Here is a 14,609-nt window from a genome sequence, read left to right as displayed (position 1 = left end):
ATTCCACGCGGAATCGATTAATTGACAAGCGACCATACATTGAGAGAACATATCGTGGTATTTAAACGATTTTATTATATACGAAGATCTATCGTATATATAAGTATTTTAATGATATACGAAAGAAATTGCTTATAGTTGACAATAATTAAGATTAGCTTAGAAAAAAAGTCTATTCCGCTGGAAATTGTAAAACTTCTATTTACTTATGACGAGTTTACGAATAATCGCTATCAATTCGGTATAACACAACACACAACATGTACATATAAATTCATTCTTACAAATGGAAAGACCGCTCCTTACGATTGTACCAAACAGAGAAGGTTTTTGGAGACATTGTGAACCGTACCGTTTGCGACACGTCTTCAAAACAATGGTTAACAATCGGTACAATTTCGTTGAGTTTATTTAGATATCAAACCCGTACAGAATTATTAGTTTTATGCTTATTCGTGAATAGATGGAAGTGCGACGTTCGATACAAGGCCCTTTCTCGCATACCAATAACGTTGGAAATCGTACTCGGCGAAATGACACCGGTATTAAACCATGCTTTGAAACACGACCGATAATACAAACTGCGGACGCGAGAACCGATTATTGTTCTGACGGATCAACGCTCTGGCGAATGCGTTTACGGTTTCTCGCAATGTCGGAAGAAAATGATCGTAATATCGAGACACGACGACGACCGGCAACGCCGAGCATTTATGTGATTCTTAGCAGCACGTGGTATACCTTGTTATTGTTTGAGAATTCGTTTTCTTTTTTTTTTTATCGTTAGACAAATTAAAGTAATTTTATATATACGTAATATTCACGGTAAGAAGAGAACGTTTTAAAAAAAGGAAAGAGAAGGAAGAGAAAGAATTAAAAATAAATTGAGAATTTCGATCCAGCACGGTGAAATTTGATGGGCTTATGCTACAGTTCGATAGGCTGTTCGACCAGTCAACAAAGAAAGAGAAAGAGAGAAAGAGACGGGAATACTTATAAATTATTTATGCTTCAGCTTACATCGTTCGAAAATGCATCTTAGAATCATTTGCATTATTGTTGCCACATTCCAAAGCATATACGTTTCTTGAAAGTGAACTATAAAATCACGTACGAACTGTAGTTTTATTGTCCCAAATTATCACACAAAGCACACATAAATATATATAAATAACTATACAATTATATGTATTAATAATGTTACATATATGCATGTAATTGTATACAATTGTTTATGTATATATTAATGGAAAGTATATAAAAGTATATAAATGGTTATGTATGCTCTATAATTATATAGTTTTAACTATATGTTATAATTACATGTGTAGTTACAACTATATAAATATATATAGGTTTTTTTTATATACAAAAATATATTTTACGACAGAATTTTTCGAAGATCACAAAGCTGAAGATCATCAACACTTATAAAGTGCGCGTGAAACAATAAATGAATTAATTGTAAGAGAAAAAAGGATAACACGAGACATAGATTTTATAGCATCTACAATTTCATTAGTTTGTGAGTGTATATAGTAGTTCTATGAAAACAATATAATTTTTATCTATTTTTAAGTGTATAATTTTCACTGTCAAAAGGTGCCTTCTTCGTAAAATTTTCAGACGACATATCGTGTATAATAATAAATAAGCGACGGAGAGGCCTGAGGGAAAATCTCACATTGTAAATCATTATTCCCAAAAGATTGTTTCGATCCTCTTTGCGAAGTCGAATTCTTTGTGCAGTAAAGATTAAGTGTTATGAATATCTATAATCTATTGATATTAACATTTATAGATTATAATCTATTAATAGATATTCATATTGCGATATCGTATTGCATATATCGATTGCGATTTTACCACGCGACGGAGCTAATGGAGGAGATTGGAATGAATTATTGTCAAACGGTTTTTCTTACATTACTGTGTACGATCTAATTCATAGTTTGTGATAATAAATATTGTAATTATTATAGTAAGTTCTACGTAGTTTCTTCTCTTATTCGCAAACACTTTTCGCATAAAAAATTCCTTACACCCAGCGACGATAAGTAAAAATATCTATTTGGCAAAAATAATAGTTTCAGCGTGATATAATTATTTGCAGAAGTGTGAGTTTACAAGACAATTTAGATTGAAAAATCGTATATAGCATACTTGCAGTCGATAAGCATCTTGCGGTTTCGTGTCTCGATTACCAGGTGACACTCGGTGTATTAAATTAAACCATGGGGTTCCTATTCTTGTATCTATATCGTATTCAAAAATCTATAATACAAATAACACATATACTACAATATTTTTGTATGCAGTGTTTTTTAGAAATGAAACCACATACCCGCGAGCATCGCTCAGAACATACTAGCACCAGAATAAATACTAACAAAGAAGTATTATATTGATAATGTAAAATATTATACTTTTGTTTTCAGATTTGCTTATAGCATACATACAGTTTTATCAATAAATATAAAATATATTTATTGGAGAGACACACATACAGCTTTCTTTTTATTTTTAGGAAGTTGATAAATTTTTCATCATCATGATTCGAATGTTGCGATATATTGTTATCATTAAATATTATTTTATGCTTTCATCGTGCATTTTAGATAAAAAAGAACAATTTCAAGGATGCCATTTAAAATATTATTATGGTGTACATAGCGCTTTCCATGCGGTCGCTTTGAGAAAATCTTGAATAGCTTCCTCAATCTTCATTAAGTCCTATATGCCGTCATTGTTCTATAGCAGTTGGGACATTCGTAAATGACTGGCGTCAGACTGAACACGTTAGAACCATTTAGCTATGCGACGAGGAAATTGCGACGAGAGCACCTCCGGTGCGGAAGGAGTGTACAGTGCGCACATGGAACATATGCAGTCGTAATATGTAATGAGAATACGTCGGAACACGTATGTTCTCTCGGGAACGTGTTGACATGCCGTATCGGAGTTTCCTTTCATACGAATCACGCGAGATAGTAGAGTGTTTTAATCTTAATATTTCAATGTTCATAAAAATTTCATTATTGAAAGAAGATGCATTACACTTGAAAAAAATAGAACTTAAAGAAGATCTCTTGAAATAAAAATTCTATTACTTTGTCAAACGATGTTTTCTTAAACAATGTAACAAGGAGCAGAATTATGTAAAATTGATTTGTCTTCTCGCAAATTGCCTTGTAAAACTATTATATCTAACGTATCTCACGCGGAAATGGAAGATTCTCATTATCTTTCCCAAGGCCGTGCTGAAAGGAATATGCAATTGGATCGACGCGTAATGAATTTTCGTATACGAATGAAAATTGAATATACATTCGCGAACTAATTAAATAATCATATTTACTACATTTGCAATTTATTTTCTTTTGTCAAATTTGTAAATTTATTCATTTTTTTGTTTCTATGCTAATAATATATTGCAATAATCAATTATATTTCATTCGCGTGAAGTTTTAAAAAGGATGTGTTGACGTGAATGGTTAAATAAAAGAGAATTCGTTGAATAAAGATTATGTAACAAATAATACGTCATAGAAACAGAGTAACACTTTGTTATTTTTTTGCTGTAATTTTTACTAGATCAATTTGAAATAAAATAATAATAATTTACATTCTTTTTCATAGTTCTGATAAAAGTTAATTAAAAGTATATTTTTCACAAAAGAGTTATATTTCATTCCTAAAGCTATTCTTCTTTTTCTGCTATAAGTATGTCAGTTGCATTGTGGTTGAATTACTCCATTTTCATTTTTGTGAAAAATTTCTAATTATATTGAATTTATATGTCTTGCCAACGTCATATATATATGACGTTATATATATATTCTACTTTTGTCAAGATCATATCGTTCTTCTCGCTTTATATGTCACCGAAGGCAATTTTTCCTGACTTTTCAAATGTTTTATCACGTATGACGAACAAAAAAAAAGTCACATGGCTTTCAGAATTTCGAGATTTATTTGCACAGATTTTAAAAAATTGAGCTTCATCCGCGTTTTTATTGAATCTTTCCAATAAAACGGATTTTCGACGCGTAACGAATCCTATTTCGCCCTAGCGATATGTGACAAAAGCTGCCGCTTTCGATGCACTGAGAACGCTATATATGTTTTTATCGTGCCATAAAAACTTTTTATAGACGCGCGGTTTTCTTTTCTGTATAACCCATTTTAACTTCTCAGTTTAATTGCGAAACTAAAATCGCAGAAGCATTTTTTATGTGAAACATTAAAATTGTTACATCGTCTATAACTTTGCATTGTCGTACACAATAGTGTACAGTATCCTAGTGGTAAAGCATATTATTAACAGATTTAGTTAGAAATAGGTATTAGAAAATCTCTTGATTCTAATCCTACACTTTACACGTTAGAATTTTAATATCCTTACTTTACACTTGAGAATTTTAATATCCTTACTTTACACTTTAGAACTTTAATATTCTAATTTATAGCGTATTAAAATTCTAGAATGTAAAATAATGTGTATAAAATTTTTATTTATCAAAGAATCAATTATTGACAATGACAGATAAAATTTTCAATTGATAATAAATCTACCTATCTGTTTAAATAATTATCATGTAGTAAATAAGAGCCTCATTGCACGGAGAATTCTTTTAATCTCATTTTCCATTTATTTATAATATCATCTTAATTAGTCGCGTGTATGTCTCTTTAAAAAAAAAAGAACCAAAAATTGAAGTATAATTGGAAGAAATGATATTTCTCTAAAATATCATAACGTTTCGCCATACGCGTGTTATTTTTACGAATGTAAACTGCCACTTTAGTATCAAAAGATTTTCACGTCCGAATTTATAATATCATCTTAATTAGTCGTGTATGTCGAGACTCTTCACAATAAAGACAAAACCAAATATTGAATATATATAATTGGAAGAAATGGTATTTCTCTAAAATGTCATAACGTTTCGCCATACGCGTGTTATTTTTACGAATGTGAACTGCCACTTTAGAACCAAAGGATTCTCACGTCCGAATTGCAATAGCGAAATTTTATGAGGTCGCCGTATCGCGATTCCGAAACATCGATTCACCGTTACGGATATCGTGCTGACTCCATAAACGAGATAGCACGTGCGATACTGTCAGTGAGGTTTATGTTCATTGCATCAAGTGACGATTGAAGCAGAGAGACTCTGGATATATTTTAAATTGTAAAATATCGTGCGTGCTGCGTAGTAATAATTAAAATATTGCGCTTGTTTAAGCAACAGGATGTTTAAAAAAGTCTTTGCAGCACACTTCCATGTAAGATAAACAATTCATACGCATCCATCACGAATATTTGCTTTCGCGATTACTTAGGGCACATTCATATTTCACGTGTCACGTAAGCTTTGAGTCCTTGGTAAGTGGAAAAAGAAGAGCTCGAAAGATTGTCAAAGGAGTAGCACGTGGACATAAATTGCAAGATTTTAGCAAACGTCATAAGGTAGGACACTCGCTGCGAAGTCAAACACGGCAAGTCCCTCAGGCTGCTTGCTTATTGTTAATTCAACCGAACTACCAAGCTGGGCGCAGGGTCTTTGCTTGCTTTAGCATTCGTGTTTGAGACTGGAGTCTTTGAATCAAGACAGCCGTCAACGAATAAAGCGCTGACTACAGTATCCGTTTGTGTATAATACTGTCGCCGAGCTCTGAGGTAGACTGAAATTACGCGGCGATTAATGCTATCGCTATCAAAGCTTTGCTGATATTGAAAGCCAGATATAAGCCAGATGGTTTGCCAGCTTTTAATTTAATTCGCAAGCGTAAGTTTGAAAACTTGTTGATTTATTCGTTTATTATGCTTGTAATTTTATTTATAAAACAGATTTAATTCCTAATTACTTTATTGTGCTGTGCATTCGAATAATATGTTAATAGTATTAAGATTGATATATAAAATATTTTATTTTATGTACAGGGTGTTAAACAAATATTCATCGTTTATATGAAAGATAATACGCACCATATTGAGTAAACATAGGTCGAAAACTTAACTGCTTCTAAGATATAAACGATTTTGTTAGTATCATATAACTTATTGGTTTCTATGTTATACGCGACGTGAAGATTTATTTCTGTGTTTACAAACCGCGTTCTGAATGCCCCGATTCAATTTTCTAACGCTCTCTCTCTCTTTATAACGAAAAATTTCATCGGAAGTCAGTAAGTTGACATCAGCCATTATGGATGGGCATTATGGGAGATCACTTCATCGGATCTAATTCTCCCAAATAAACTATCAATGCTACTTCACTCCAATTTCTCCTTTCATATTTTATGCTGAGTGGAAAAAATTATAAGTTACGATACTAATATACAAAATTGTTTAAATCTCAGAAACAATTGAGCTTTCGATCTGTGAGCTTTACTAAGACTTTTTTACTCAGTATGGTGTGTTCTATCCACCATTTAAATGCTGAATGATTTTTTTAACACCTTGTATTAATATATATGTAATAATAATTGATTGAATTTAAAAACTTAATTAAACGGCAAACGCTTGAAGAAAATACTCTATTGTTAACGAACAATAATTGAAGGTCTCTTATTGTTTCGCGGTTTAATTAACGGATAATACATTAATAATTATTTATTATAAAGCAATTAATAATATAGCATATATATTCATAACTACGTCACGACTAAGTTATTAATTATCAAGTTAAATATGTAGTTATTATTTCTCTGATATTGTTGCGAAAATATTACGACTTAATGTTTTGAAAAATGAGCAGTTTCGATTATCTTTCATTAAGGAATTAATATATCTGGGATTAAAAAAATCGATTTTTCAAAAATGTTTTAGCTAATTATGAATACTTTCAACTATGATTGTTTAGAGCCCGAACAGAAAAAAAGGGTTTGCAAGAAGCTTAAGCTTTTCTTTTGAGAAATGCTTGAACTTTTCTACCACTGAGCTATCCATGAGTGCCAATTTGAATTGCACAGAGTGAGTGACGCGATGTAAAGCACACATTGCCCGCCATTGTGCCGACCTCTCTATATTCCGTGCATTTATATTGCTGATCTTCTTAACTCGTTTGCACGTGTTTCACTTCCCATGAGATCTCTCCTTTTCTTATCTTTCCTTAACTATCTCCTCGTCGATCGTACTTTTGTATTTTTTTATTTATCTTTTGTTGCTTCGTCGTTTGGTTAGATAACTTTTTCTCATTTCTAGCAATTATATTTTGCGCGGAAAAAATGTGTAAATTATGAATCCCTAGGCCTGCTCTTTTTAGCCGAACTTTTTCCTCCTGGAGAGAAAAAGAAAAAAGATGAACCGGTGCAAAAGTTTAGCTAAAAAGAACAGACCTTCTCCGAGAGAATGAAAAAGAAGATTTTATATTACGCGAAAAGTGAAGGACGTCTGATATTGTTGAAGCTGCTGATCTATCATCTACTTTACATACATTGAATTGCCCTGCCATAAGCGAAGTTAAAGAAGCAGTTGAATATAGTATCTTTCATTATAATTTATGTGTTATAATAAATAACTTTTCTGGTATGTTACTTTTCTTCACAATTGATAATTATAATAATCAATACTGTATAGCGTAGAGTAAGATACTTTTAATTTTCGCTTTAAATTTATAGTCTTATGGAGAGTTGGCAGCTTTTCGAGTTTTCCCTTTCATAATTTCCTACGAATGTCATAAAGGTAGCAGATAATTTAACGCAGCCTTGAGGGAGTTTTCATTGTGCAAGCGGGACATATTGCGAGACTTAATAAAATAGAGAAGTTGGCAGCTGCGTACGAGATAATTTATGTGCGGTATCTCTCCTACACTCTCGTACACTCTCGGAGTTTAACGGAGAAGAACGTTATACTTGCGAGTATAAAATACATGAATTTCCAATTTCTCAAGAGAATGGAAAATTATATACAATAGTTACAATCGCTGCTACCACGGTACAATAGTAGCGGATCGTTAAAGGAAAAAAAAAAAAAAATAAAGAATTCTCGTTGTAAAGTATAATATACATATTTCATCGCGTGTTGTTGACATGGGGACAAATAAAAATTCTGCCAGCAATACGGATGGCTATAAAGGATTTTATAGTGCGCAGCGTCGTGCGATACTTGATACCGCGGTATTCCATGTTGCATTGCGTTGGTCAACATTGAAATATTACTTTTGCACTTTCCTTGCAATAAATCCCCTTTAAATGGTGCGATGAGATAAAAGAACGTAACTGCTCTGAAATTTATGGCGTCTCACCGGCGGAATATGTGTTCATCGTTATTGTTAGCTGTCGTTTATTGATTTTTTTCTTCATAATAATAAAGTTTCATAATAATAAAGGATTTCAATTTTCCAAAGTAATCTTGCAATCATATAATAAATTTGAATGTGTGACACACGTTATACTTTTCCATTACATTATTACAATTTATTAATAAATACGTTATCATAAAAAGAAATATTTTTTATGTCGTATATTTTTATATCGTATCGTATTAACATTAACGTTTAAAAGATGTCTATTATAGTTTTTTATAAACATGGCGAAGAAGCTGCTCCATAAATATTTTCAAAACGGGAACGAAACATTTCGTTATATTCGTCCACAGTAGAATTGGTAGAGTAAACATGTGATTAAAAATTTACACGTCATTTCGTGAAACGCTCCAAAAATATGCAGAACCAACCTTTCTTACTGTAACTATGGCCGTAGAAATAAAGCGTTGTATTATTTATCAGATTTTAGCACAGATGGTGGCTGAACGCAATCAGATATGCCAACATTCAAATGCTCGAGAAAACCACCTGTTATTTTCTGCAGCGCGATTTCTAGGTATGACGCACCAACGAAAGCTTGGAGAACAAAATGCGCCGTAACTATTCTGGGAGAAATATATTTCATCGACAGAAAAAACGAAGGGAAACTAATTGTTTCTATTCTCGGAAACACGAAACGAAACGAAAACCGTCACTGCGGATAAAAGGGCACTTTATCGGAATTACTCCTGATACACCAACGTGCAAATAATAATTGCTGTTACTCTTCAAGTGCTTTGCCGGGATAATACAGAATAAGAAAAAAAAAAAAAAAGAAAGCTGTAGACTGCAGAAATTTCGCGCAAGATCTCTTGGACGAAGCTAAGTTGTTTTTAAACTTACATAAATAAGTTGCACGAACGACAGGATAAAATTTCTTAGCTTAATCCTAAAGTTAAAGTAAATTTTAGGATTGAGGATTAAATCTAGCAAAGTTCAATGAGAAATGTAAAATTTGAAGGAGAAAAAGATTAAATCTTTTACATTAGTTTTCTAAATCTACAAGGCCGATACTACAAGAATTTCTAATGAAGAATATCGAGGCCATAGAAATAACTAATTATTCCTATACTCGTTACTCTACAAAAAAAAACCTATTTGTTATCTTCTATCAATCGATTGGATGTCTATCGAAGAATAGATGTTTCAAGTGGGATGTCAGTGGTATAAAAGTAAAAGTGATGACAATATGAACACATGATCACGCACAAGTCGAAAAGAGATTATAGGTCAGTTTGATTTTGATAACCTTGATTCTCGAGAGAAAGACCGGTCGATGTCGAGGATGGCTCCAGACATCCTGGCACCGACAAGGAATGTCGGTTCTCTCCAGAACATATTCCGGAATGTTGAAGTATGGCCGACGCTTTATATCACAACATCCGCCCATACATCCGGCACTAATCAGAAATATAACTATAAGGAGCTGACGAAGGCATAGTAGGGTAGAATTTTATTTTATAAGTTATTATTTACTTTCTAAAAATTATCAAAAAAGTGTAAACGACTAGGTTTGAACTTCTACCAGAAATTCTATATATTCTATAAATATATCGTAATCTGAAACTTACTATATTTTGAATATATAAATTCTATGGTGTAACATATACATATATTACCTATGTTTTTCAATGTAACATTTCAACATTTTATGATACAATATTTATGTTCTATATTAATGCTAAATTATGTCATGAGATTATCTATTTCAAAAAATTTCATTATATTTTCCCCATTTTTTTTTTTAGAAAACTGAAAATTTTCGATGCATCTCTTTCTGTTCACTCATGGATGGACGTGCCTTTAATCCTATATTTCCCAAGCTTTCCTCCTTGACTACTGCTTCCGAGGTAATCCAATTTCCACGGCACAGTAGCGGAGAAAAACCCATTAATCTGTTGGTTAGTAACTCGTTTTATTCAAACAGAAAACACACTGTTTTTAGCAATTTAAACAGAAAATAATAAAAATTTATTTTAGTTCTAAAAATAACTCCATTCCGTCAACAATATTTTTTAACAGAATTTTCAAACATCAATTTTTATTTAATTTTTTTTTACAGAATTTGAAATATTCAAAACAAAAAAATATATATATATAAAACAGAATTGTAAAAAATTCGAAAAATTGATTCTTAAATATTTTTTTCTTCGCTCTTAATATTTACTACAAATCGCTAAAAGTTCCTAATTTTTATTTTTTCTTTTTACGTTTCAATCAATGATATTTCATTGAAACGTAATCTTCTATTATCTTTTTTTGTCTAGCGCGATTGAAAACATGCTCAATGTTCCTCGAACATTATTTATAACTCACGATAAACCGGTAAAAGGTTCCCCAATTCCAGTGTAAAAAAATTTACGTCGGTGCTCATTTACTGAAAGGAACTTTGTGAGCAACTATGGTTACAGGTTCGTTTCAATAGAATAGAGATCTTACTCGGTTGAATAGCGTACCGAAAATACGCGGGGAAATATATCGACTATTGTGTGTACCAAAAAGAGGGAGACCACGGTTACTTATATATACGACATCGTAAAGTACTAGAGCAACGCATTCTCTTTAATGACTCTACATTAAGTCTTGAGAGTCTGTTAACGAATCCTATGTGCAGCCCGAGTATCCTCGGCACAACAAGCGACTTGGTCTAGAATATCTTTTCCTCTGCCTCTGAAAGAAAGGTGCTTGAAATTCTCTAATTAACTCCCCTCGGGGACATTTCGCGCGAAATTACGAATTCACGAGATAAGTCTAGCTTGCGCGTAATTATACGGAGTTAATTAAGGGAAAATTAGCGTGGGTAATGACGGGAGCAGAATAGATGGACGCGTTATTCAGCTTTTTCCCTCTTTTTTGTAAAAATAAATATCGGGAACAAGATGCGTCTGTGTTATAAAAAGAGATTACAATGTCGTTACTTCATCTAGCTTTCATCATAATCTCACATTAATATGATACTATACAGTTGTTTTCCAAATATTCAGCATTAAAAACTTACTTTAAATTTAAACATTTTTTCCAACATAAACTAAACTTTCTCAGATTATATGCATTATTTTTTCTTTCTACAATTTTAACGTAGATAAGGTAATGCAGAGTATAATAGCAAATATTTTGGATATAAATTTATCTGTTGGAAAAAAATAAATGTATTGCATGTGAAGAGCATGCTTTGCGGAATAAAACGCACTCGAGAAGCATTTGTCGCGCGTCGTCAAATCGCGCGAACGCATTACACATTACAGCTAAAGGGCGGATTGAAAACGAATGCACTCGGTCGCGTCGCGGACCGTCGGCCGATCATTTCCAATAATTAAATGTCAGATCCGTTTAGGAGAGGGAACGGGGAGAGAAATGACACGGACGAGCCGCTCTTCCACTCGCTCGAAAGGCACTAAACGAGTCATCCGTACCATATTTTGCATTTTGGAAAATCGATAGCTCGGATGAAGTACCCGAGTATAAGCATTAATTCTCCTACACGGTGCATTGTATATCGCGCAGTGTATATCTCAACTTTTCCTCCCCCTCAGTCCCTCCTTCGTTTTCGTCGTCGGAAAATTCGGTGCGCTACCGAAAAAACATAAAGAGAAGCGAGAACGTCTGGGACACCCCTCTGAGAGAAGCAGACAGATATATTAGACTCGTGAGAGGGACGAATCCTTACCCGGTGTAATAAAATCTTCTTCCCTAAATCTCTCTTGTGAAGTAATAAAGGAAAAATAATTGCCGAACGAAGCAGTCGTTCCTCCGCTTTTATTGCATTGCTGTAAAACAAATCGGCACACTGCGGTGGATCGCTCGAACATTCTGTTACTCGCAAAAATATTGTTCGGCAAGGGAGTCAAGGAAATCAGGGTTTTTGTTCTTGAAAAGTATCGCATACGAAGAATTAGGGAAATATTATATATTTTATTATATATATATTTTTATATTACGGTGAACGTAACATATACTATAATGAAGAGGTCGAAGGTTCGAAGCCATCCCGGCTGAGGTAATAATTTTTCGCAATAAGTTTCTTTCTTTCTTTCTAATCTAATTTAGGGGGAGGGGGGGGGTATTAGTGTTTCAGAATGAGATTGTGTTGAAACAAAAGTTATCGGCTCGCAATCATATCTGGAACAAAATTGATTTAATAAAAGAATATATAATGTATTATTTGAAACATCTAACTTTGACATCGATCTTGGCCTTTCTTTATCGTATTTGATATACTATAGTATTTCTCTAGTTTTACGTATACGATACTTTTCAAGAATAAGAGCCCAGGAGACAATGTTGAAGGTGACGAAAACCGGGAATGAAAGGCGCACAGATCCGGAGAGACGACGTACACGTAGTCTCCTCTCCTCTTCTTTAAGTTTCAAAATATTTATTTCGCCGTGATTACATGCGTCGTCTACACGTACGTATGCGTGTTGTAATTACACAAGCAGTAGCGCAGATTTGCACAGATCATTACCAGGTGTTAATTACGCGGGAAATGCCGACCGCGAAACCACCGTGAACCACGCATGGATAATACACGCCGTATATGCGCAAAATACACACACACACACACACACAAACACACACACACACACGCGCGCATATGGATTTCTCTGAATTAAGAGGATCGATATTCACGCGTTTCTCTCTACGCGTTCGCATGCCGAATCCTGTTAATCAATTGGTCAATACCGTCCACAGGATACGCTTGATACCACGACGTTGACCGAGAATACGGACTTGCGTAATCTGGACTGGGTTTATTTGCGTGAACGCGCAAATGCTCGCGATTGAGGGATCGATGAAGCATCCACGATGGAGGACAGACGTCTCGATATGCCCATATGACACGTATGTCCCTCGACAGGAAGATTTCTCTCTTTGTAGAAAACGATTTTGTCTTCGGATTGCAGATATTATTTACATTATGCGAATTTCCCTTGGCTTATGACAATACTGAGACACAAAAGAAGCTCGATAATAAATAAAAAAGATATCTAACAATGAAGAAATGAATCAGTTGTGAGAGAACTCGACAATATATCGTATAAAATGTAATAATATAAAATATAATATCCTAAAAAAAAGCAAGTAAACAATGATAAATTAATTTCTTATTAATTGAGAGAGACAAAATGTGTTTAATTAATTAAATTTGAGAAATTGTAATAAATATCTTCGAACATTTTTTCCAGACTTGTTGTTAATTGGAACATTTTTTTAATATCTCAAAATCTTCAATCTATATTTTTATTGAAAATAATTATAGCAAGGAAAGATATCGTCAATTTCAAGGAAAGATCGTAAGATATGTTCCAATAACGAAACTGGTGATGAAAGTCAGAAATCGCTAATAGAACATCGGCGTGTAATACTTATATAATAACGTTGCATATAATGATTTAGCGTTATTAATATTTTAAAACTATACATATTAAATTGCGCAATCGTCATTCTTAGCAAGTTTTCAACGATTATCCATTAAATTATTGGAACATATACGAAGAGCCGCGATTATCCCACTGTCGCAATTATTATGATTGTTCCTCATTATTCATCGACCGACAGAAACCTCCCTGTCGCGAGATAGACATCGATTAATCGCGCGACTCTCGAAGCCCAATTCGACGAGCATCCTCCTCCCGCCGATGTTGTGTACACAGCAATTCGCGAACGTGTATCGATCAAGCAAACCTTCCAGGAACGAAATTTCGGACAAACGATCTCATACGTCCGGCATTCAGCGCTCGACGCTTAGAAAATTCAAGGACGTTATTCAACACTGATATGTCGGCCTACACTAAGTATCGTGTTTCACTCGCCCGTGTCTCTCGTTCCAACGAAATCCAGCGGATCAAACGCCCGAGCAAGTCAACAGCATTCCATTCTCAACCCTCCTCATATTTATCTTCACAGTGTTTTGATATGCAATCGCACGCCAATCGTACGCCATCAGCTACGCGAATTGGAGCTCGAAAAAGGAATTCACATCTAGTCCGAGATTTTGATTTAATTCAATGACTTAAAACACAGAGTAACTATCGTAGTCGCTAAATGTATTTATTACAACGTTGATTGTTAATATATATTTAAAAAATTGTTTATCTCTAACAAATACCTAAACATTCATTTTCTCTTGTAATGGAACATCTTCAATCTTCATTCTTATCAAGAATTAAAGTAATATTTCTATATTTTCTCCAAGTATATATAAACTCTCCTCTTTTATATCTTACTCGTTTTTATATATAATATATGTACACACACACACACACACACACACACACACACACACACACACACACA

General features: G+C 33.5%; 1 protein-coding gene across 1 annotated transcript in view; it reads right to left on the bottom strand.

Moving 5' to 3' along the window:
- The window catches only part of LOC108756136 (cadherin EGF LAG seven-pass G-type receptor 1-like), a 102,518-nt gene that overhangs the window by 14,648 nt on the left and 73,261 nt on the right, over positions 1 to 14,609 (bottom strand). The window lies entirely within an intron of this gene.

This window comes from Trachymyrmex septentrionalis, unplaced genomic scaffold, assembly GCF_001594115.1.
Source record: "Trachymyrmex septentrionalis isolate Tsep2-gDNA-1 unplaced genomic scaffold, Tsep1.0 scaffold95, whole genome shotgun sequence".
Taxonomy (NCBI): Eukaryota; Metazoa; Arthropoda; class Insecta; order Hymenoptera; family Formicidae; genus Trachymyrmex; species Trachymyrmex septentrionalis.
Note: the sequence above shows the minus strand (reverse complement) of the source record. Positions and strands in the feature narration are given on the sequence as shown.